Source organism: Pristis pectinata, chromosome 2 (assembly GCF_009764475.1).
Source record: "Pristis pectinata isolate sPriPec2 chromosome 2, sPriPec2.1.pri, whole genome shotgun sequence".
Classification (NCBI taxonomy): domain Eukaryota; kingdom Metazoa; phylum Chordata; class Chondrichthyes; order Rhinopristiformes; family Pristidae; genus Pristis; species Pristis pectinata.
Window position 1 is genome coordinate 69,213,671 of NC_067406.1, and position 27,011 is coordinate 69,240,681.

The following is a 27,011-nucleotide window of genomic DNA, read 5'->3' on the forward strand; positions in this document are numbered from 1 at the left end:
ATATAATTGACAGAAAAACAGATGATGCTCAAAATACAAGGAGGCAAATACACAGCTGAAGAAGATAAAAGAAAGATAAATGGTTCAGGTATAATTCTGCTTTAAAACTGGGTAATGATGCTGAAGTCTCCCTGCTGAATCATTCTTCTGTCCTATCTGACACTGATGGAATTGTTCATTTTCAGCATTCTCTGTACTTCAGATTTCAGGTATTATCTGTTTCTTTTTTACCTGAACAGATGAATGATGCACTGTATAGACTCACTTCAAAGAGATGGAGGAGGATTCATTTTATTACAGTGAAATTGCCATTATTCATTATTCTGGTTTCTGCCAATGAGACAAAGCCAGGATTGAGAGTTTATTTCCCTGCACAGTCTGCTCGTATTTCTTACATGCATTGTGCTAGCCTTCATTCCCATGCTTACAAAATCGTTATACCATGCAGGTAAAAAGCTAATTTTGGTCTGATATTCAACTGATTTCCATTTTTAATATGAGGGATCCATCCTTAATTGAGTTGCCACAACAGTTACCAGTAAACCCTGACAACTTACCATTGGGCCTGCAAAACCAAATCTTTTAGTGGAGGTCTTGTCCATGATGAACTCTGCTGCAGCTTATAGATGCCATGTACCATGGAATTATAGAAAATTTACAACCGAAGGCCATTCAGCTCAGTAGGTCTGTGCTAGTCAAGAAATAGTTCCCCAACCTATGCCCAGTTTCCAGAACTAAATCCATAGGTTGAAGGCCTTCCTTCCTCAAGTACACATCCAACTACTGTTTAAAGGTGATGCTGGTTTCTGCTTCTGTCATCCTCTCAGGCAGCGAGTTCCAATGCCTACCACTCTTTGGATGAAAACTTTTTCCTCATTTCCTATTACTTTAAAACTTTGCCCACTGTTTTTTGATCCTTCTACTGGGTGATATAGATCCTTCCTATTTATTCTACCTAGGCAACTCATTAATTTACACAGGTCAATTAGGTCTTCCCTCTGCCTTTCTGTTCCAAAGGAAACAACTCTGGCTTATCCAATCTTCCCTCATGGCTTCAATTTTTCAATCTCAGCAACAACTTTACCAATCTCCATTGTGCCCTCTCCAGTACAATCACACCTTTCAAGTATGGAATATTCAAGCTGCAATATTGTATATAGTTATAGCATTACCTTCCTGCTTGTAAATTCTATGCCTTAAAAGATAGCATCTCAGATTTTTTTTAACCACCGTATTGATTTCTACTGCTACCTTTGGACATACACTCTGTTTCTCTACACCACTCAATATCCTTCTATTTATTGCATATTCCCTTGCATTGTCGCACCTCCCCAGATACATCACTTCATGCTTCTCTGGATTAAATCCTACTTGCCATTTTTCTGTCCAACTGATCAGACCATCTATGTCCTCCTCGAGTGCAGAGCTTTCCTCCTCACTGTCAACCACATAGCCAGTCATTTGTCGACTCCTTTATCATTTTCCCCATTGGATCCTGTAAAGTTGCTCATTGTTCACTGCTGGCACTCCCTTGTAGTGTCAGGGAAGCTGTTCATGGGAAGCACTAGTAGGTGTATCAACAGGCACATTACCTGTAGCTTGAGTAGAAGAACGGAATTTTATTTGGGCTTTTACTTTATATTGCTATTTTTTTAACTATGCATTTAAGAATCGGACAAATTTAATGCCTCTATAAATATAGATGTGTGATTGAAAATTATATAAAAAACTGCAGATGTTACAAATCTGAAATAAAAATAGAAATTGCTGAGAACACTTATCAGGTCAGGCAGTCTTTGTAGAAACAGAAAGAGACTTAATGCCTCAGGCTGGAGATCATTTGTCAGCGAACCTTTCCAACCTGATATATTAACAACATTTCTTTTTGCATCAATTGATATTTTGGTAATGCTAGTTAAAATGTTGATATAGTGAAGTGAAATAAGGTGGCAGGAAATTCTTGGTGGCCAAGAATGGCAGCATAGATTTGTTGGGCTGTATGGTTTGGTTCTGCATTGTGATATTATGTTCTGGTTATACTTCTGTCTCATTGCCATTTTCTACAACTCACATTCACACTGGGAACAATTTACAGTGGCCAATAAACCTACCAACCGTCACATCCTTGGGATGTGGGAAAAAACTGCAGTTAAAAAAAAACAAGGAGCAACTTGTCTTGGTGAGGGAGTCAGGCAGATGAGGTAACTGGGAGTATCCCACCTCAATATGCTTGTTGGCATCCTTAGTTCTATAAATGCCTCTATGAAGAATTGTGCAAACAATAGCAGTCTCAATCCTAGCATACTATGCACATCTCTGCTAACTTCATCATGGGATTTGCATAACCCAATCCACTGATCCAACTGCTCTGCTTATGACAATTAGAATGATAGCCATTTTCACAGCTCCTGCTACTTCCAAGGTGTCCCCAGGCATTTAAGCTGTATGCACCAGGAAGTTATTGGGTTTTAGAGTCAGAGTTATACAGCAGGGAAACAGGCCTTTTGGCCCAACTCATCCAGACCGACTAAGCTATCCCATTACTCAAGATCTTTTTCATGAAGCAACTTTCTTCCATGTGATCAGTAAAGGCAGCCAAGGAGCGGATCCAAGGTCCTGAATGGCTCCACTAATTGGATGCTAGCTTTGTACTCAGACTTACAAAAATGAGATTTGAAGAAAATATACCCTTTTGGCATGGCTGGCAAGGGCAGAAAAAAATTCAGAGCAAATCCATGGCCCACAGAAACCTCAATAAAATCAGAACATTTATTAAGTAAATTCCTAAATTCTGATGTACAACTTTTTCCAGACACCTCTTTTCTGCCACTGGTCCAATAGTAGTCTCTAACTAAGTGAGAAAATGCTGTTAACTGTTTATAGTGTTGAAGTAATTCTGTGCTGGATAAATCCAAACTAGTTTTAATTGTGTTTCAAATCATTCATATTTATACACAAGTACAGTACAGATAATTTAGAGGTTCGTCATCCAATGTATTGCCTTTGCTTCTGGCATTCTTTGTTTGATACCTTTGTCTTTTATCTTCCTCCACTGCTGTTTGTTATTCCTCAGCCTATAGGGCAGGTGGAACATCTGTCCTGAGGTGTCAAATATTCCAGTAATGTAATTGTCTGCCAAGCAGTGTAGGCTACTGGTTGGTTCAGCCCCTCTGCAACATATCTGTTGCTACTTCCTCTGCTCAGTTCAAGAAATGACTTGATGGGAATTGTGGCAGAAATCATACCTTGCCACTATGCATCACAAGACCTCAGCACACCCAGTATGCTGATTTGTTGTGACCAAAGTTACTCAGTGCACCTCTTACTCAACAGCAAAATAATATTTGTCTTGTGATGTCAATATAGGTGTGGTGCACTGCACAGTATATACTTGCTCTTTGTGACAGATCCTGATCATCAGAAGAATGCTGTGATTACTCAAGTAACAAGGCCAGCCCAATACCTTTTTAAGCCATAAAATTACTTCTTTCAGGGTGCCAAGTAGGAATAATTAATTAGCAGTGATGCCTCACGTGACAGGTTTTGTGTCAGGCAGCACCATTGCTTGGGACTGCAATCCCTCGAGTGCCAAGTTTAAACACAGCGCAGACCATAACTCACTGAAGCAGAGGTGTCTGAGAATGCATGTGACGGTTTGGCACCCCAGCATAGACACTTCTAGAATTCATGCGCTCAACAAATGGCAGGGAGAAATTTCAGTGATATCTGTTTTCATGACTTCGAGAGACACCTATCTTCACCCCTGGCTCAGACTTGTGCATTCTGCAGTTGTGTAAGTTTTGATGTAGGTCTTCATTTGGGTCATTTCAGAGACAAAGCTTTACACAAAGTCATGAGGTAATGTGATGTGGGTTGGTGGTGATGGAGATGTTTCTTGTGGCCTCTTGAGGTAAATGCCATCAATTCTGTGCAGGCGTTGTACAGGACTGCTTAAAGTTTACAAATTGCCCACTTCATTTGAAGAAATGATAAGGATAGGTCTTGTTGTATGGATAGTACAAACCCTGACAACCTCCTGGTGAATACACTGCAGATGCAACTACAATCTTCATAAATGAAGCAATTCATTGATGGATAAATAGATATTCCTCAATGGAGGGTGGGGTAAAGCTTGTTTAATGCTTTAGAAGAGTTAAAAGTAATTTTATTTAGCAACAACAACATTAGTGTTGATAGTATGCCCTTGATGAAGAAATCAAAGAATAAAGAGATGTTTTTCTAGAGGTTGAGAAAAGGTAGGGATGGATCTTGCTGTTCAGTGCCCCTGTCAGGAATCACAGCCCTATGTTCTCCCATGTCTGTAGTTACCCAGTTTAGATGTCAAGGGCCAATCTTACTGACTTGCAACATTGAGGAGGCCCCACCCCCAAAACCCCTGACAGACCCCACCCCCAGCTCTGCCAATTCTAAAAGCTGTAAGTGATCTTTATTAGATTCTAAATGTCTCTGACATTAAGAGATATTTTAAAAACTCTTAAATTAAAGCAAATAATTTTAAACAAATCAAATTTATTGGAGATAAAGATGAATTAGAACACAAAAATAAGTAGAACATTAACCTAAAGAAAAACAATTAAAACTAAAATCGGCTGAGATTTCCTCACCCCTTTTGACTTCTAATCTCCGGCCCTGCTGGGTGATCTCACTAAATACAAAGCTCCCCTGCTGAACTTCATATGGACTCCATGGTGGATTCCATGAAGTCCAGAGGTAGAATAAATTAATGGATTTGGTGTTGGAAATCTGTCAATAGTACTTCAGCTTCCAAATTTGACAATGCATGCACAGAGATCTGGGACATGCTGCTCCTTATACAACTAAATCTTAATGATTACATTAAGAACTCAGTAGTGAGATCCAGCCCTTCGTTTTTCAACTTAATGAGCACAAGAAAATTAGGATATGTTTGCTTTTGAGAAACATGTGAAACTGAAATATCCAATATGGCACTGATATTTTGTCTCTATATGGTGCCAATTAAGTCATAAAAACATTCCAAGAAGCTTCATATGAATATAAAGAGTCAAAATGCGACACCAAGATGTTCACAGAGATGTGATGGAAAACAACCAGAAGCTCAGTCAAAGAATTACAATTTTGAGGAGTAACCTAAAGGAAAGAGAGATGGAGAAGCCGTGCAGTTAGTGAAGGAATGCCAAAGATGGGGGCAGCTGAAGATTTGGCTGCTATTAGTGGAGTGGTGGGGATCATGAAGCATGAGAGCCAAAGGAACACAGAGATCTCTATGACTCGCAGATTGTATTGATAGGGTGGGGCAAAGCCACGGAAGGATTTAAAAACACGGATGTAGAATTTTAAAACTGAGAGGTTGCTGGACATGAGCCAACGAATGCATTAAGCACGAGATTGATCGGTGAATCGGACTGAATGTGAGTGAAGAGCCGTGGAGCAGAGTTTTGGATGAGTTAAGGTTTACCAAAGGGGGAAGGGAGAGGCTGGACAAGACAGTATCCCGTGGAAGAAGATACATTTAAAGAAGATGTCACACAGCTATTAAGATGTTTGTAGGACAATGATTCATTTTCATTGTTTACTAATTGTTAGAATATTCAGTTACGAACATAATTGGTTTGAAACCTTTCTATGCTGCCGAGTCACCAATTACAAAATGATTTATGTCAATTATTTACCTGGTTTTGATCATGATTCATACAGGTGTGAGTTTACAAGCATTACTGATTCAGTAACCAGACACATTTTGAAACCTTTTACAGAAGTGTTCCTTCACATGTGGAGAGTGCTTTAAAATTAAAAATAAAAAGCAACTGAGTCATATTTTCTATATTGGAAGACATGCCATTTGAGTGAAGAAGCTCAGCTAAGTGCCAAGATAATACTCGTTCTTTCTTCTCAATGTTAAGCTCACCAGTGTCATGACCTGACCTGTGCTCCTGGCTCATCATTCAACAGTAGCAGCATATTGTGCCAACTGAGAGTGGAGCTATAGGCAAAGCTTAGTTCCTATTCTGTTGGGAACAAAAGTTTCCTGTTTATTATGAGTAACCTTTAAAAAAGTTGCAAAGTAGAAAAAGTGGGATGAAGTCTTTTACTGAATTGCAACTGAAGCTATTTGATATTTTAAGATTCCAAGGACTGGAGAGGACCAAACTCATTTAAATGTAAATTGGGATAATTCTGTCTGAGGTGGGTGGTACACATAAATGAAAACAGACAGTTTTGTAATTTTATTCCTTCCCTGCACCTACAATCCTATTTGAAAGTCATACACCAAGTACTGACCCTTCCACACTCCAGCCTCTCATTTTAGGTCTGCAACGCAGTTACATTGCACCACCTGTTGTTACTGCAATTTTCCAGCCCTTCAGTGCAATCTATGTATATGCTTAGAGATTCACCCTCAGCAATTATATTAGAGCCACATTGTCATATAGCCAAGAAACAGGCCCTTTGGCCCACCATATCCATGCTGATCATCAAACACTATCTTTACTAATTCCATTTAACATCACTTGATCCAGAGCCTTCTATGCCTTGGCGATTCAAGTATTCATCTAGATACCTTTTAAATGTTGTGAGGGTACCTGCCTCCTCCAACTTCTCAGGCAGTGAGTTCCAGATTGCAACCACCTTTTGAGTGAAAAAAAAGAATTCCTCAGATCCCCTCTATTCCTCACCTTAATCCCCTGTCTTCTGGTTTTAGACTCGTTTGTTGTGAGGAAATGTTTCTCATTATCGACTCTATCTACACCTCTTATAACTTTGTATATCTCTTTTGGGTATCCCTTCAGCCTCCTCTGCTCCAAGAGAAACAAGCCCAGCCTATCCAGTCTCACGTCATAACTTAGATGCTCCATTCCTGATGGTAAATCGCCTCTGTACTCTCTCGTGCAAACACATCCTTGCTATAATGTGGTGACCAGAATTGCACATAGTACTCCACTTGTGGCCTAACCAAAATTTTATAAAGTTGTAACCCCTGCTCTTATATTCTATGCCCTGACTAATGAAGGTTAACATCCTGAGTGTCTTCTTCACCACTTTAGCTGCCTGTGATGCCACCTTTACGGATCTATGAACTTGTACACCAAGGTCCCTTTGTTTCTCAATACTCTCTACGACCCTATCATTCAAGATGTTAGTCCTACTCTTTTCAGATATCCCATAGTGCATCATCTCACACATATCAGGATTAAATTCCATCTGCCACTGCTCTGGCCATCTTACCAATTGATCGATATTATCGTCCTATCAACAACATCACCAAATGTCTGTGTCATCTGTGAACTTACTAATTATACCTCCTACATTCTTAGCCAAGTAATTACAGGCCTCTGCGCCTGACAGCAACACTGGGGAACTTATTGGAAAAAATTCTGACGGACAGGATTAATCTACACTTGGCAAGGAAGGGGTTGATCAGAGATAGTCATCATGACTTTCTTCTAGAAGATCCTGCCTGACTAACTTAATTGAATTTTATGAAGAAATAAAAAAAGGTATTGACAAGGGCAGTGTGGATAATGTAAACATGGGGTCAGTAAGGCCTCTGACAAGATCCAACGTGGAAGACAGATGGTCCAAAAGGTTAAAGTCCATGGGATTCAAAGCAAGTTGGCAAATTGGATCCAAAGATAGCTTGGTGATAGGAGACAGAAGATGATGGTGGATGGTTACTTTTGTGATTGGATTATGATGTATATAACGAAGAGCAAGGATCCCAGCACCCATCCCAGTGGTACACCACTGATCTTAGGCATCCAATCACAAAAGCAACCATCTACCATCATCCTCTGTCTCCATGGATGGATGAACTGGAAATACAAATCAAACTAATTAGAGGTTCCTTTTCTGTGGAATCAGTTTAGACCCATTATGAGTTGTGACAGTGAGAAGTATTTACATCTTCGCATATCTATTATAGCATTGGCTTGAAATCAGTGAGTAATCTGTATATATTTCATGACATTTTAAACATTGCAAATGTGGTTTGGCTTTTATCACCTTATGTTTTGGTTCTGGAGAGTTGTGGGGATCAGTTGTTGGGTGGGGTGGTGAGTAGGTGGGTGTAGAGACAGTAAGGATTAAGGCAGCATTACGTTTCCAAAGTTACTACTCCCTTTGACCTGCAAACACTATTGCACAAGAGCTTGTGACAATGTCTAAAATGGCTCTGGAGCTATTTATATCCCTGTCTGCTTCATCATTGGATGGAAAGTTTAATGAATGCTCACATGTTACTTAAAGATTGCTTCAAGATTTCCTAGAAGCAAAGTCAACATAATTTAAAATGTATTTCTCTCTTTCTTTTGTTTGCCCGCTAAAGTAACATCCTTGATATCCCTGACTAAAGTATGGATCTCATTGCAGATTTGGAAGTCAGTTTTAAATTGAACGTTAATAATCAATGTATTACGAACTTGTATTCAGTACTTTCATACAAATTGATACCAGATCATGATGTAGCAGGATCTGAAAATACATAGTCATGTCACAAAGCAATTTAAATGCATAGTAACCACAAGGAATCAAGATTTCATTGAACTGCGACCATTTCAAGGGTCTGGAATCAGTCAAATTAAAGTTTATACAAAGTTTGCACTTTAAAAACATACTGAATTTATTTTGATTATATGGAAGAGGACTCATATTTCTGCTATTGTTAATGCAGTTAACTATGTTGTTAACTATGTTGTTAACTATGTTGAACAACCTGCTGTAGTTTAAGGTGATCATTTAGAAGTATTCTACTTCCTCAGACAATATTGCATAAAAGGTCGCAGTTTTTTTGCAAGGGTCAGAATAAGACCCTTTCAGATATTCCACATTAATGTAGGATAGATCCATTTTTGTTAATGTCACCCGGGTCATATTTTTCTTTGGACAGCTTATTACATTGGTGGCACAGTAGTGTAGCGGTTAGTGTAATGCTATTACAGCGCCAGCGACCTGGGTTCAATTCTGGCCACTGTCTGTAAGGAGTTTGTACGTTCTCCTCATGTCTGCATGGGTTTCTTCCAGGTGCTTCAGTTTCCTCCCACGTCCAAAGATATACTGGTTAGGAAGTTGTGGACATGCTATGTTGGCGCTGAAAGCGTGGCGACACTTGCAGGCTGCCCCCAGAACACTCTATGCAAAAGATGTATTTCACTGTGTGTTTCGATGTACATGTGACTAATAGAGATATCTTATTAATGTTACCAAAACCATCCTTTCCTAATCATTTCCCCATCACCCTATTTCTTGGCTCTTTGACCTCATTGTGAGTCCTCTGTATTTAAGAAGCAATTTAGGGAAGATTTATTACTTGAGTAAAGAGAGGAGCCAGAAGACAAAAGCAATTTCCTCACAATGATATCAATTGCAATGGGTGGACGGCGCAGTTTAATGAAAGTTATAACATTGCCTATTGTGTCTGCAAACAACAAAGTAGCTAACAAGAACATTTTTTAATGATTATGCTGCTTTCCCAAAAGTTCTCCTTCTCCGCCCCCTTCCCCCCCCCACCCTGCCCTTTTCACTTCCTGGATATTGTGATGGAATTTCTAGGTTTAAATATTTGAAATCTAGTGAGATCGTGTTACAAACTTTTATTTTGACATACTACGATTATGGAGTTAAAAACAATTGATCACTATTGATCACTTGGGGAGATCTAAGCCAGCTGCCATAGGAATCAACTATACAAGGAGATTACCAAACATGCTGAAGAAAACAGTATAAACTCCTATTACTTTTCCACTGCTCAACTAACTAGATGTATTAATTGTATTTACATTTATTCATACTTGGGATATGCACTCACTGGCAAAATGCACAGTTATTGGCCATTCCCAATTGCCGTCAGAAAGTGGTGATGAGTCATATTCCTGAACCCCCGAGTCTACAGGTTAAAGTGCTGTCATGGTGCGGTGAGGCTGGGGGTTGCACGTGATCAGAAACTGCTTTATTATCAGGGGAGTTGCAAATGGAACTGAATGCTGTGGTGAACAGCCTCACTTCTGGCTCAATGTGGTAGGAATATCACTGATGAAACACCTAAAGATAATTTTGTTCAGGATACCATTTACTAAGGTAAATGAAAATCAAACAACAGCAGATGCTGGCAATCGGAAATGAAACAGACTGCTGGAAGCACTCAGCAGGTCGGCAAGCATATGTGAAGCATCATCTTCCACAGATGCTCCTTGACCTGCCGAGTGTTTTCAGCATTTTTTGTTTTTGTTTTTACAACATTGGGATACTCTGCTTAAAGCAGCTGCACCTGCTGTTTCACCTGCATTGGTATTGGTATTGGTTTATTATTGTCACCTGTGCCAAGGTACAGTGAAAAACTTGTCTTACAAACTGATCGTACAGGTGAATTCATTACACAGTGCAGTTACATTGAGTTAATACAAAGTGCATTGAGCAAGGTAAAAACAGTAACAGTACAAAGTAGAGTGTCACAGCTACAGAGAAAGTGCAGTGCAATAAGGTACAAGGTCACAACAAGGTAGATAGTGAGGTCATAGTCCATCTCATTGTAGAAGGGAACTGTTCAATAGTCTTATCACATATGGTCCTCATTGAAGCAGGGGATGATGGCGAGGGTGGAATGAAAGAAAAATACCAGTTTATGGCATTACAGAATGTGGTGGAATACAATTCTGCTGCTGCTGATGACCCAGGTTGAATATTAATGCATAGTTTTGATCTGTACTGACTCTGTCACATTTACCACAAATGTAGTAACAACAACATGAAGAACAGTGGTCAATCCTCAGACTGAAGAGCAATAATACTAGGGAAAATTCTCAGATTGAAGACCTCAGATTGAAGACAGGCCTTTGCATATGCAAAAAAATTGCAGAAATGACTCCTACCTATCCTGTCAAGGACAGATACACTTGTGACATGTAGATTAGTGTGAATGAGATCAAGCAGGTTTATTCCATGTGTTGGTTTGCTCACAACATACCACCAACCCAGCTTGACTTCTATATCCCTCAGGGCTCAGACAGTTCAATCAATATCACTGTGCTGCCAATCCACTCTTGGTGATGGGGACTGAAGTATCCCATACAATGTATGTTTAGTGTCCTTGCTACTTTCAGTGCCTCTTACAAGTGATGTAATCTGCTTGAGACCTCATGGGCCAGTTGTCAATGCTGAAGGCTCCCAGGGCTACTCTGTCTGAACTGTGTACTGTTGTGCCACTTCCTTTGTTGGGTCTGTCCCACTAGTGGGAAAAGACAAACACAGAGATGGCAACAGAGCAGCCTGTGTTGCTGCCCAAAAGGTGTAATTCTCTGAGTATGTGAGCCTGTTGTTGAACTAATCTGTAGAACAGCTTTCCCAGTTTTACAGAAGACCTTGGATGTCAGGGCTGGGGGTGCCTCTACCACGTCTAGTACTAGATAGATGCCAGAAAGCCCACCCAAGTTTATTCTGATTATTGTCTTTGAAGCAATTTGCTGCAACAGTGGGACTTGTTTACCACTTCGGGGGGCAGCTTTGAATCAATTACACAGCTGTGAGTCTGCAGTCACTTATACACCGGACTGGATAAATTTAACAGATTTTCTTCTTTCAAGGACATAAGTAAGCAAATAGGTTTTTCACAACAGAATTGATTACCGTGGTCACCATTGTTGATATTAGAATTAAATCAAGATCAATTTACTTGATTGAATTTAAATTTGCCAGGTATCACAGTGCGATCTGAATTCATACCTTGGATCATTGGTCTGCACCCCACCCCTTCTTACTAGTCTAGTAATGTAACTACTCACAATGCAGAGTTCTAGGTGCTATTAATACAAGCAAACAATCCTCCTTTTCTTCTGTTAATAAATGTTTCTGTGGCACTTTACATTCCTGTCTTTCCACACCCAGCCCTATGGTTCTTTGTTAGGGCAGCCTAACCTGCCCAAACAAGACAGAAATTTGGGATTGTAACACACCCATTCCCACATAATGAAACCAAGCAACTACTTCAGTATGCAAATGAGGTGAATGAGGAGATGAAGCCAATAAAATGTAAGCAATTGTCACAAAACATTAACCAATTGGGTCACGTACATTTCTACAGCTTACCCTGCCACAAGTAAAGAAATGAGTTTGGCTTTACTAGTCATACAGCTTACATCTAAAATCCTGTTTGCTTAAAAACAAAAAGAAAAAAATACCTCAATGAAAGTTAATAGAATATATATGTGCGTACTCAAAAAACTGGAAAACTCTATAATGAGTCCATTCACAACAGCTTACCAACAATTAGTGAAAGGAAAAGCATACTTTGAGGAGAGTCTCTCTGAAGTGATTTTAAGAAGCTTTGGAATAATCTAATTGAATGGATTATACACACAAAGCCTACAATTCTGAAACTAGATACAGTGGGACACCAAAATCAGTAACCCACACAAAGAAAGCAAGCATTTATTTCTAGCATTTGTCCAACAAGTTCAAGAAAACGAAGAAAAATAGGGGCATTTGCTGCTGAAAATATTCAGTTCAAAATATACTTTGTCTCCAATGCTCCAAGATTAAATTTCACCTAGCATAATGTTTACCCAAAGAATACATTAAACTAAGTTGTCACAATTTCCAATCCCAGCTATCCCATAGCAACAAGAATTTGCTTATAGATTTTGTTCAATTGTTACATGCAATTGCCATATAATTTGTATGGATTCGTACTAGTTTGTTACGTCACTTGAAGCTCTTATCCCAAATCATAATTTTATTCAAAATATTTAACAATCATGGATGTTATTTTAAGGGAATCAAAAATAAAAAGAACCCACTTCCATTATCTTGGAAAGAAGTCTATGCCAAGCTGAATTAACAAATTATAAGAAAATGTCAATTCTAAAATTTTCCAAAAGTACTCACAGTTCCACTGTCATCCTGGAGGCAAGGATAACCTCCACTTCTTTAATCTACTTTTTTTTAGACATTGCCCTAAACCTCTCTCCTCTGCCCTCATCTTCAAGCACAGGGAGCTCAGACTGACTGGATTTTTCTGAGTTGGTAACTCTGACAGGACTCACTATCCATGCTCCCCACTGGATCTGGAAGGACAAGCTCACTGGCCCAGATAGTTCCAAAGCTCTGCAGTGAGGCATTGATTGGTGGTTGGGCCTGCAAAAACATAACTAAATCAAAAGCCATGCCCACAAAATTCCTTTGAAAAGCTTTGATAAGTGGCAATGCTACACCCCTAACTTTTCAGTCTCTTAATTCTGTCAAAACTTTTCAGTTTTTCTGAACCTCTCTGACATTTTCAGTAGGTTTGGGTAACACTTAGCTGGGAAATGACCAATGGAGCTTGGCCAGTAACTTTGGGACTTCCACATCTATGAAAGAATCCCTAAACCTACCTGTATTCATGCTGAGAAATGATGGCAGTGCTGTGTAGAGTTGCAGACAAAGCCCAGGAATACCATACCAAAAATCTCCAGTGCTTCTTCTTTCCTTGTTGCACAGGTGGTGGAGAGGGTGAATGCTGAAAGTAATGAAGTCATGCTAAGCAAGAAGGTTGCTTTGCCCTGATTGGTGCCCAGCTTCTTAAGTGATGTTGTAGCTACACACATCCAAGAAAATGGAGAATATTCCACCGTAGTTCTCACTTAGATAGTCAAAGGCCTTGTGGAGTCAGGAACCAAATGAATTGTCACAGAATACCCAGTCTCTGACTGGCTCATGCCAAAGTATTTACGTGACTGGTCCAATTAAATTTCCGTCCAATGTTAGCAGCCCCCTTGGATGTTGATGCTGGCCACATGGAAAATGATAATACTGCTGAATGTCAAGCATTGCTTTCATGGCTTTTGTGGACAGGACAACATTTTTGTTGGCTAGGTGCAAGCTTTGTAGATATGCTAGATCTAGAGAATTAAACCTCACTTTTGCTGCATCCAGTGCTCTTAACATCACATGGAATGAATCAAAATGGATGAAGAGTGGCTTCTGCGGTGGTGGAAATTTCAGGAGGAAGACAAGATGGATCATACACTTAGCACTTCTGGCGAAAGGTGGTTACAAATGGTTCAGCATTGTCTTATGCATTCACATACGGAGCTGTACCAGCAATCATCATGGAGACTCCACCTTCTATTAATTGTCTGGCCACAAATGAAGGATCATTTAGCTCTGTCTGTACCATTCTGGTTCTGCTGTTTATCACTCATGTAGTTTTGCACCGTGGTCTCACCAGGCTGACATAATGTTTTCAGGAATGCCTGGTTCTGCTCCTGATATGCTTTTTACCTCTTTTCATTGAGCCAGAGTTATGCTACTGGATTGATGATAATTGTACAGTGGTGGTTTACCAGGATGCTGCCTGGATTAGAGTGTATGGAATATGAGGAGAGGCTTAAGGTGCTAGGGCTTTATTCACTGGAAAGGAGGAGGATGAGAGGAGACATGATAGAGGCAGTCAGCGCCTTCTTCCCAGGGCACCAATGCTCAAGACAAGAGGGCATGGCTTTAAGGTTATGGGTGGGAGGTTCAGGGGAGATGTCAGGGGGAGGTTTTTCACCCAGAGAGTGATTGGTGCATGGAATACACTGCCTGGGGTGGTGGTGGAGGCAGATACATTGGACAGGTTCAAGAGTTTGTTGGATAGGCATATGGAGGAATGTGAGATAGAGGGATATGCGGGAGGAAAGGGTTAGATAGTGTGAGGGTGGTTTGATGGATGGCACAACATGGTGGTCCGAAGGGCCTGTTTTGTGTTGTATGGTTCTATGGTTATCCAAAGCATGAGGTTACAGACTGTGGAATACAATACTAGCCCTGCCAAGAGTCCACAGTGCCTCAATGTATGGCCAGTTTGGAGTTGCTAGACTTGGCATGAACCCATCCAATATAGAACAGTGGCAGTACGCACAACACGATGGAATGTGTCCTCGTTGTAAAGACAGGAGCTTGTCTCTCTCTGTGTGCCTAGCACTTCTATCAATACAGTCTTGGACAAGTGCATGTGCAACAAGTCAATTCAGAATGACAAAGCCCAATAATTGTAAACACTATATTAGTTCTCACACCACTTGCCACAGGCACAATCTGGCAGCCAAGTCCCTCAGGATAAGATTGCTCGGTAAGTAGTGGGTGCTACTGAAATAGAGTTTGAAATCCCCAACTACTAATACATTCCATGTCCTTACTACCTTCATTGCCTTTTACAAGGGCTATTCAACATGGAGGTGAAACAATTTCATCAGTTGAGGGAAAGCAGTTATCAGCAAGAGGTTTCTTTGCCCATGTTTGTCCTGATGCCTTGAGAAACTATGGCGTTTGAATTCAACTCCTTCCGACTTGTATACCGCCGCACCGTCACCTCTGTTCCATCTGGCCTTTCCATGGGACATACCTTAGGAAGAGGATGGAGAGTTTGGGACATCGAGAGGTATAATTCTAAGAGGGACTATGTGAGCACATCATAAACCTTTCCCAAGGAGCTGACCTTGAGACAAACTGCAGTTTCTAATTGGCACATGCACAGACCTCAATGTTGGGTATGCAGATACCATTTGGAGCCTGGAACCCACTGAATCCAGATGATGGGCTTAGCAATGGTGTCCCTGAAACCCCAGTAATTTCCATTAACTATGAGAGATTCCAGCAGAAACACAGAATGTTTTTAGATGTTTATGTCGGCGATTGTTTGATCTGTCAGGGAGTTCTGGTGCAGGTCATGAGATGTTTATGAGGAGGATTTTGCACGGCTGACTGGTCTGGGTGTGTATAACCTCAGTCAGTATAGGGTGGGGTGTACCCAATCTTATTCTTACTATTGATTTTCATAGCCATTTTGACACAACCAACAGGTTTGCTAGACCCTCTCAGAGGGCAATTAAGGGTGAAACACAGATGGAAAGGACATCAGATTGCCTTCTGGTAAACCAACTGGATTTTGATCATAAATCTATATATTCATGGTCACCATTCCTGATGTGAACTTTGTTTATTTAGATTTATCCAACAGTTGTAATGGGATCTGTACTTGCATCTCTGAATAATAATCCCAGATTTTTGCATTATTAGTCCAATAATATAATCACTATGCTACCATAAACATATTCTATTTCATCATTCCTTCAAATACTTATGTACTCCACAAATGTAGTCCACAATGCTTGTGCTCTTACAATTTGGGTCATATTTCTCTTCCCTTCTAATGAGTGTACATTATAACTTGCTTCAAACATTGAAGTGACTACATTAGTAATAAAAACATAAAAACTAAATTGAAAATGAAAAAAAACATTGCAAATGTTTCCAGGTTTTTTCCATTACTCACTAACGTAAAAGCAGCCAGCTTTGGAGAAGAATATCAGGCAGCATTACATGTGGTATCCTGTCAGCCATCCCTTCCCACCCAAAAATCTCTGGGGAGTGCACTTGAGCCAGCTCCCTCAGACAATACTCTCCCTTATCAGGACAGACTGCTGTCTGGTTTCCTGTCTTAAACCCATACTTCTGCTTGGAACAAGAATACATTTTGCCAGAAAGCTTGCTAACCAGGTTCTCTGTGTAAATCAAGTTGCAAAACATGTTTCTGTTTGACTATAACTATTCCTTGAGTTATTAGTCTGTAATATTTTCCTGCATAGATCATTGAATCGCATCATAGAACATGGTCCATACTTTACGTACTTTCACGTTGTACAAGGGTTACATCTGCCGAAACAATTTACTGGCAATCCCAATAGATTAGCTTGTTTAGGAATGAATGTGTTGACCTCTGTTGGAATAATCAATTTGATTCCAGCCAAGCTGTTTGCACCAAAACTGCAATCCAAATTATTATATGACTGTCTGACAAGGGAATAAAACTAAACTTAGGTGACCTTTTGAACTAACACTAATGTGCAACTTTATTAACTAATCATTAATAATTGGAAAATTTTTCCTATCAGAATGACATAGAAAACAATATATACCCTCAATTCTCAGTTGCCTGATAAGCCATCACCTACAGATGATCCCTTATCCTGTTATTTAATTGCAAACAAAAATAAGAAGCATGCTGATTACAATACAGACCTGCCTACATTAATGGCCAGGAACAATATAAAGACACACAGAAATGGTGGAAGCACTGTACTGGCTCACAATCATTTTAAGAGAGAGAAAAATACAGAGTAATATTTCAGTCAGAGAACCTTTGTCCAAAATCAAGAACAAGTTATGATAAAATATTTGAACCTGAAAAGTTAATCTGTTTTTCCTCTTTTCCAGAAACTTTCCATGTTCTTAATAGTATTTTCTGTATTTTCATTCTAAGTTTTTTTCTTTTAATTCCAGTGATATATATGTCATGTTGCAGCAAAATAATTTGTCTCAGCACATTGAGATGGTCCTGAACACAAAGTAAATAAAAATTATGAAGCCAAGTTTCTCACAAATGGCAAGATCATATCATTATATTATTTATAGTGCAAGCTCACCATAAAAAGTAAAACTTGATTTCTGAGTACATTTGAGTGAACAAATGCACAATTATGAAGCAGGGCACGATGAATGCCATGATAAATTAAGAGTACTGTTATATTATTGCCTTTATACTATTATGAAGATTTCTGCTTTGCAATGATGAAAAGGTTAGTTCCAATCGAACTTCGCAACACAGCCACATAACTAGAATGAGGTGTCAAATCAGTGAAAGAACCACCTAGGAGTTTATAAATTTAAGCACACCTCCTCCTTGGTTGACAGTATGGGGGTGGCATTCTGCACTTTCATATGCTCAAAACATAAAGGTAGTTGCAGAAATCTATCCATGCTTGTTGTTTCATTTACTATGCAATTTCTACTTCACAAACTGAATGGATGGAAAAGTACGGAAAATAAGGAGAATGTGTACTTTTAAGTGTCTAAATAGCAATTAATTTAAAAGAGAATTCAATCAGCCAAATTCCCTACACTCACCAAAGCATTCTTACATCATGTATCTGTGATCTAATATCGTCCCAGAGACCCCATGCTTACCATAAACAGACATGTAGTTTGTTCACCTTGGATTTACTGGGATATGATTGTGTCACCAACTCTCATGGTGCAAACTCATGGAACCAGAGGCAACCCAGCAGCTGACCACCAACAATACCAACAAACCTTTATGCCAGTCAGCCCAAATAAACCCTGGGAATTTATTCAGAGATTGTTCTTGCAAAGTAGGATCCACACATTGGTGCCACACAAAAATGACTAAAGCTAATGTGTGAGCAATTGTAGAAAAACAAACTAAATAAAAATCTTCAAGAAGAATAGTTTATTGGCCAATGCACATCACATTAGAAGCAAACAATCCTCCCTCATGCAATAAAACTGGTTACCTAATTTGGGAGGTAATCAAAACCAACCACTTACCTTGTGTCTTCCCTCAGATAATGTTCCTTTTTCAGTCAGTAGTTTGTTTCTGACAAAAGAAACAAGCAAGAAAATGTTAAAATTTAAATTGTAACACTGCAGGAAGACTTACTTAAAATTTAAGGATATGAATATCACTCCACCAATTCTTCACAGGCGCAATGTCTAACTTACAACAACTGGATACTTCCTTCATTCGTCTCAACTCCCAGTCAGAAAGAAAACGATTGTAAAGTGCTGCTTGATCAACTGGTTTAAATCAATCTGCAAACTGTTATGTGGTGAGTGGCTTCATCTTTCCTGAGGGAGAAGTGACCATCAGTACAGAGTGTGTCAACAGATAATGGCTCTGGGGGGGGGAAGGGAGGAGCCGGGGGCTGGGTTAGGGCCGGGACAGGGCTGCAGCTCCTCTAGTAGAAAACAACCTAAACAGGAAAGAACATTGAAATAGCACTTGGAATGCATGACGCAAACCTCAGCCTTGAAACAAAGAGCAGGAAACTGCTCTGGCTGGCTGAGGTGGAGTGAAACCAGGGAGAGGCATTTATACATTCTAAACAGTCTTATTTACATGGGCAGCTGGGCCAGTTCGGGTCAGGGAGTTTTGAGGAAATGATCATTGGCTGCTTGCCATTCTTACACTGACTGACATCAACGAGTGTTCTTTAGTTAGGAGAATGATTCTTTTAAATTGTAAATTCAGCTAAACCTGCTTGTGGAGTTTGCTACTGTTTGCGCATATGATACCAAATGGGAAACTACATCCATTCGAGAAAACAAATATTCTTTCAGTTGATGCAGTTCAGTTAAACCTTGTCTGCAGTTCCTGAGAGTGAATGAATCCCTTTTTTCACTAGGTAAAGATTATTTTGCTTCTGGTGCCAGTGCTGGCGTGAATTTGGGGATGCAGAAAACAATCAGGTATTTATTAAAATTATTTATAAAGCTTATGAAATTCCCAGTATTCAGCTTCCCATTTGTCCAAAGTTGTTAGTTAAAGCCTTTGGGCTATAGATACTTAAAGTCAAAATTTTTTCCTGTATTGGCAAATACTTGATATATCTGCTTCTACGCTGCAAAGTAAATCAAATTCTCTGAGAAAGACCTGCGTTTTTATAGTACTTTTCATGACCTTTTCAGGTCATCCCAAAGCTCTTTAGAGCCAATGAAGAATTTCTGAAGTGTGCTTACTGATCTAGGGCAGGAAATGCACCAAAACACAACAAATACGAGAGTATTAAGTGCTGATAAGCAATATGCACCTTTATATCACTCCATCACATTAGATTCTTCGTCATCAACACTCATACACATGCATCATTGGAGTTGATTCCCTCATTTGCCACAAGTTTTAATGTAGTAATTCATGACAGGTACAAAGTGAACACTTCCATCGGATCATTGGAAACTGCAAAGAGTTAACATAAGATCTGCATAACTTAAAAATTAATTTATGGGTTTGGACCACCTGAATTTAATATGATCCATTAACGATGCCAGAAGAATAAGTAGAACAAAGAGCTTACCTAGTCTGCCAGGGAATGCAGGCACTTCCCCCACTAGATCAACTTTATAACGTCTAGCCACCTCCCTCAGCCTGCTGCCAGTCTGCCCAGTCACGCCCTTAGAGCTGGTAAATGCAATAAAATATCTGGCACATGGTATTCTGAAAACTCAGTGCAGGCAAGCTAATGCAACAAACCTTTATCAACCTAGTGCTTCTTTCTTTAAAGCAATGTCATATCTTCATTGTGGATCAGTTCAAATTAAGCCCAGGTATAAAATACATGATTTGTTCTCAGAAGATGCAAATGCTCAATCTGCTTTGTATTGATCTGAAAATTAAGTGGTAGCTTTTGTGTTCATGCGTGGTTACCTCAACTATTTCAAATTTGACCTCTAGAGGGAACCCAGTTTGTGTTAAATATGATTTTTGTCAATGTGGTATTCAAGTACCTTTTAAAATGTGTCACGCCTACAGAAATTATAAACAAAGGGTAAATGACAGAATACCGGTCATACAATATTTATTGTTCCAGTGAAGCTGTATCCCTAGCTCCTGCATAATAAAGTTTTCAGTGGGTTGTGTAACTTTTCCTACTAACTTAATAAATAAATTTATTCCCTTCCCATCTGTTCTTTAGGCCATTTTTTTTCAATACATTGCTCTCATTCAGTTTTTGAATTTTTTTGTCTACGGTCTCGCTTGGATTTTATTTTGCACAGAAAAGTATTTTGTTATCTACTTTTTCAAATATCTCCAAAACATTGGTGTTTGAAATACTTCCAATCCAGACGTTTCTCTGCAAAATCTAAAGTATACATTAGAATTCTGGGTTCAAGCAACGTATTAAGATATTTTTATTTTTTGGGTGTGGTCATGTACGTTTGCAGGGAAGGTTTGTTTTTGCTGTTTGAGGCATAAGGTTGCCTAGTAAGGGGAGAGTTTCTTGTGCAATATCAGTGGCTAGTAGAGTTGAGTGGACCTAGCTAGCTCTTAATGCTGTAACTGGCTGACACTTAACGTTGTAACTTAATCTCTTACGAAATTACTGCCTGATAACTGTCAGACACTTAACATTGTTTTTCCACTATTTTTATTTAAATACATTAACCATAATCACATCAAATGTATTCCAAGCAGGCCATTTTTGGAAAAATTTAAACTGTTGTTAGATCACCTTGTTTAAAAGGCTGGCTCCTGTTGCACAACGCATATCCCACTCCATGGGGTTTTACTTGAGGCCAGCTGCTGGAGAAACTTGCTAAAAGAAGCAGGGACTCGTGGATTTGTCGAGCAGCAGACAGCAGACCTGGCACACTGCTCAACTGAGAGGAAAGTAAGCAGTCACTGCATTTGGGGGTGAAAGATCAAGGTCATGCTAACTTTCAAACTGATCTCTCCTACCCCTGCTCCATTAGCACATATCTCTGATATTTTCCTATAGGAAAGATAGAATTAGACTTTGGACTCTTCTATAAAAGTTTTGCTACAGCCAGAGCAAAACACTGGATCAAATGAACCCTCTCTCACCCCACCCTTCCCTACTCAAAAGCATGAAGCTTGACACAACACTAAAACCAATTCAGAACTACTTCAAGGTAGCTGTACCTGCAGGCTTTCTGTGCATGTACAGGGTGACAGTCCAAAGACCAAATTCTTCTGCTGTCCACAATGTTAATAGGAGAAAAGTAATAGGAATCTAAAAAGACACCACAAATGGGTAATAAAGTGAGAGATAATTAGAGTCTATAATTCTTCTGAAAGGCAGCAACGTTACATTCTTAACAAACTCTGGCTCAAGCCGCTGTGGGATTTTTCGGTTGTGTACCCCAGTGCGATTGCTGTGTGATTTTTAGTTCAGCTCTCTAGTCTTGTGCTTTGCTCCACTGTTGTTTTGATTTATTGAACCAAGACATGACTGAAAATGCTTGTGGTCAAAATTTAAACTGTGCCACTCAGCGAAAAAGTATCAGGCAGGCATTAATCTGTCCTTGTATTGATTGCACTTTCTCCTGGTGCCTTGCTGTGTTCAACAACATTTTGCCAATAATCCAGTCATGCTGGCTCCCATGTTATTAACCCTATAATTCCCAGAATGCACATCAGAGCCAAGCTTGCACCTGTAGAATCTACCAATTGAGAATCAAGAAATTTTTAAGGAGGAAGCATGATTCTTAGTAAACAATGCGGATACAAGACCAATACTATATTATAATGGAGACACTTATGGAATAAAACATTTAGAGTTTCACAGTTGAAAATGCTGAACTTACTCTGATCTACAATGCAGCAGCAACAACATACATTTACATTGCTTCTTTAACATAGCAAATGGAGGAATACAAAATAAAATTTGACATCATGCCACAAAGGGGATTTTAGATCCAGTTTTTGGGAACTTCTTAAAGGAGAAGAGAAAGGTAGAGAGCAAAGTAGCTTAGGGAGGGATCTCAAACTTTGACCCTTGGTACCAAAGTTCTGAAAGTGGTGAAACAATTAAAATGAAGTGAAAAAGGTTTATTTGTGACATATAATTCTTTGTTGATGCCTGATTCAGGAACACCTTTCTGGCATCTGGTCAAGTCCTCAAGACACTTTCCTTTTACTGTCAGATCTAAAGACTTAATTATCAGAAAACATGAATCAAGATCAAAATAATCCTAAAGCTTACAAAATGTCAGCTTGTAAAAAAAAAACAAATTTATGGGATTATATCATTATAGCGCCAGCGACCTGGGTTCAATTCCAGCCGCTGTCTGTAAGGAGTTTGTATGTTCTCCCCATGTCTGCGTGGGTTTCCTCTGGGTGCTCCGGTTTCTTCCCACGTTCCAAAGGCATACAGGTTAGGAGCTGTGGGCATGCTATGTTGGCACCGGAAGAGTGGCAACACTTGTGGGCTGCCCCCAGCACGTTCTCAGTAACGCAAAAAAATGCATTTCAATGTGTGTTTCGATGTACATGTGGCTAATAAACAAATATCTTGTCTTATATCCAATTTTGGATCAAAATTTAAAAAAACAAATTACATAATTTTCTTGGAAACTACATAAAATTATTGTCAATGAATACCATTTTTGTGGTTGCTCTGCATTATTAATCAGACTCCTTCAGAAAGACATGCCACACTCAGCCATGCTGTTCATACCATTGAAAAGTTAATTGTTCTTCAGGGATGATATTGGACAATGTGACTCAGCATAAAAGAATTATCCTGAGCATCCTGAATATCATGAATCCGAATAATGTTTTTTTCTATCGCTGAACTCAAATTGAAATATTCTGTTGATGTGGCGATATATCAGAGGTTCCAAAGATCTAAAGATTTTGACAAGGTCACTGATATAATACATGCATGGAATAGTTACGTTCTAATTTACTGAGCCAATGCCCGTTTTTAATAATTTCAGCAGTTTCACTGCTCTGCTGGATGGTCAGAACATTCACTGAGATGGTGGTCAGCATTCAGTCCTGCGCAACAACAGTTGCTGATCTTTGTCAGTGCGTCATGGGAGGGAGGAAGGCATGGACGTGCAGGGGGCGGCAGCGAGAGAAATAGGAGTTGAAGGGCATCCCTCCTTGCATCGTTTGGACTCATACCTAGAGGGTCATCTTTGTTTGTTACATTGTGATGATGGCACTACGTCCAAAATAGATCAGAGAGGGTAGGAGTAAAAATAGAATGAAGTGGCAAAGTTGGGAAAGGAGGAAATTAATCAACAATTATAATCACTAGACTGATGACTTACTACCTGCTTCTCCTTCAACTGTACATCTTCCCGGACCTCCTGCAGAATGGCACCTGTCAGATCTGAGTGGGAATCTCAAATCCTAAAGGCAGGACATGCAATGTCCACACGTAAAGAGGAAGAGAACCCAAGCAGAAGATGAGAAATGACCTTTAATTTGTCAAGTAGAGTGGGACTATTCCTCCTGGTAAGACAGAAGGTTGCTACCCTGTCTGCAATTAGTATCCCTACGCTCCCTGCCCCGCCCTTCCAACCTCCACTCCTTTCCACTGAATCATTAAGAATTGTTGTGGCCCAGAGCCATTTGGCCTGTGTAACTCACTGATAATTCCCCACCCTTGAGATGGACTGCACCTCCCACCAGCATAAGATACGCAGAGTTAATACACAGCACGACCACAATCACACACTTTATAGCGAGGAGTTTGAACAGTATTCTGCAAGGGAGCTTTGACTGATTCCCATTTCCTTCCTAGGTCAGACACAGCGAAGCTGATGGAACTTCCCAACAGCCAATTTGGCCAGGTATTAACACCAATACATCCCACTGCCACATTTTGCCACGGTTTTATAAAACCTCAGTCCAAGTGTGATTTATAACCATCAGTTTAGGGAATGACGTATTCCAAGAAAAGTCATTTACTGCAGTCCTTTTATTTGAACCATCTACCTGCTGAATTCAGATCTAGCATGCAGTGATCATGGGGCAATTCAGAAATTAGGTCCATTAGTAAAAGAAAATGGTGGAAAAATTAAGCTAATTCATTAAAAGAATAAATGATACCTTTTAGCCAATAAACAGATGTGAAAACTAAAATGGTGTTTTAATAGTTTTTTGTTAAACTCAGTTACACCTTTCTTAAGAAAATTCATAAAATCTGTATTAAAGGGGCAGGTCTGCATAAATTGTGTCTGGCAAATTCCTGTGTACAAAGACCTAACCCCAAGATAAGAAAAGTATTATCATACATTTTGCACAACGGTAGTGCCCCTTTAATAAATGTTATCAAGCTACTACCTTTCTCTCATATAATACTCATTGCATTAAAAATGTTTTGCAGCTGTAGATACGTGAGATCACTACACAGAATTCAGTGGGTTGATATGGTAACATAGAAATGTTGTTTGTGTATCGATTGGTACAGAAAACAAGTAGTTCCAATAAAGTTTCTCCGTAGAACCAAACTGCACAATAAACACAACATCACAGATCACACCTGAGCTGCCTCAGCATCACCTCAAAGCATTTCCATTTTTATGCTTTCGGGCAGATTTTTGAAAAAAAAGGCTCCTTTGTGACCTGTCTTGAGAGGACCTTGTCACAAAGAAAGCCTTTCCATTACAAGGCCAGAATCAATCAAAAGCTGTAACATTTTCACCTTTGACCATGTTTGAAAGAATTCACAAGACATCAAAAAAAACAATGTTAGGAATGCATGTTTAGAGAAAGGCGGTGACCACTTCATTATTACTTTTAGATCAGCCACAGAGTTTTGACATTAGTAATCAAGACCACATCTTTTTCATTGGCCTCCAAAGATCTTATAAAGAGTGCTGATCCAGGCCCTTGTTCACAATGAGCATACAAGTGAAGAGATCTCCAGGACCCATTTCACACAATGGCACATTGCACATTATTACGCCTTACCCTGCTCACTTTTACCAGACAAACTTTGTTTTTGGCTAAATATCTATGAATGATCAGAGAGCAACTATATGCTTCTTTGGTTCAAGTGATAAAGACAAAAACTGTTACTGTTTATTACTTTAATCCTGGATCTTACTCATTTATAGTAGCATTGGTCACAATAGCTGGGATTTACAGCATGAGGGATTAGTTAACATCGATTGAGTAGATGAAGGAAATTGGCAAATCCTCTTTTGTGCTCCTTTTTGTTGTCAGAACTAAAATTGTTCTGAGTCATTTCAGGTAATCTGTTAAACTAGCTTCTTTTTCCCTCTGGATGTATGCTGACAGGACTATTGCTGAGGAAAAGGAAGTGACTTAGAGCAGCAACAGATGAGTAAACAACGTAGAGTTTTAAACATTATGCAGTAAGTCATAAAATACAGATAACAAAACTGAGAACATCTGAAAAAACTTAAATGGAAGTAAAATGATAGAAGTTTGAGAAAAAGAGACAAGTGTGAAAGAAACACAAGGAAGGAGAGATAGAAGTACAGGCAAGGAGAAAACATGGTTACAGCTGAGCAAAGCAGGAATAAGGAATAACTTCTACAAAAGGTTTCTGATTAGCCCCTCCAACATTAATTGAACTACCACTTGTGCATATCAAACACTCCTATCACACTGCACATACTATGCATACACTTATGACTGAAAACAATAAGATTAGCTCTCAAACGATTAAACAAAAACTTACTTGTTTCAGCTTAGTAAATTCCTCTCACTGTAGTCCTTGGTTTTAATTCACACACACTGCTCTCTCTTTCTCTCTCCCCCTTTGAGAATGTGCATGTAATGTGAATCCTACTGCCCTGAACACTGCCAATACCCTACTCCAATCACATGATCACCCATATTTAGGGCGGGCCTCGATGGGAAGGGTGGAGTTAAAAAACCTCTGGACTCTACTCTTTACCATTGCTCAGAATCTCCTGACACTCTTCTCCCTCTAGTAAAACAATATAAACTTCAAAACGAGAACTGGATGGATTAACTTGGTGTCTTGTAGTGCCAATTTACTCTGAATAAAATTAGAAAGCTGCTTTGCTCTGCAGCAGAGACTGCCTTAAGTGTATCTGTGGAACCAGAGGTTTCTTGTTAGCACAGAAATGTGTCTTAAGGAAGTGGAAAGCAATGAAAGTGGTCAGTAGTCTCCCTTTTGTGCTTTTAAATCCTGTTTGAGCCAGAAAGTGCAAAGAAGCATTAAGCCAGCAGGTTCAGTGAGAGGCTATTGAGGTTTTGCAGAAATGCTGTTTTAAAAGACTGAAGCTGTTGATGGAGATCTGCCAAGATTTTTGTGCAAAGCCTGACTAGAAGATTGCCAACAAAGCAAACAGAGAAGAATTAACGCTACATACCGAGCACGGGTCGGCCCAGAAAGTAGAATGTTCAGCAACCAAGATATAAGGGGGAGGGGGAATCCGGCTTCTCACTAGCCATCCATTCCTCAGAGAGCTGGGTGGATCAGCCCTTCCTGCACTTGTGCACTTCTGCACTGATTTCTGCACTTGTGCATTGCGGCACGGAAGCCAGGCACAAGCTGGAGGTCAGACATCAGTGCACGAACCTTCCTGGTCTGTGGTGGATTCAACATCGGGGTCAGATCAGAGTTCAGGCAGGCTGGGCTGAGGGTAAAGATGCACTTTACATCTGGCCCCATAGCTTTACATTAGTCATGGGCGACGTAAATGAATACAATTACAACCTTGATTGG

General features: G+C 39.6%; 1 protein-coding gene across 5 annotated transcripts in view; it reads right to left on the reverse strand.

Moving 5' to 3' along the window:
• LOC127585664 (Krueppel-like factor 3) overlaps positions 1 to 26,129 on the reverse strand; it is a 65,663-nt gene extending 39,534 nt beyond the window's left edge. For 2 of the 5 annotated variants that reach the window (XM_052043309.1, XM_052043347.1), the window contains exons 1-2: positions 25,995 to 26,112; positions 18,361 to 18,409 (exon numbers count right to left, since the gene is read on the reverse strand). The gene's annotated coding sequence lies outside the window, so the exon portion shown is untranslated. Of the gene's footprint in view, positions 1 to 18,360; positions 18,410 to 18,534; positions 18,715 to 21,472; positions 21,495 to 25,994 lie in introns of those variants that run through there. The other 3 variants (XM_052043327.1, XM_052043337.1, XM_052043319.1) reach the window with 3 other exon arrangements.
• Between the last annotated feature and the right edge of the window lie 882 nt (positions 26,130 to 27,011).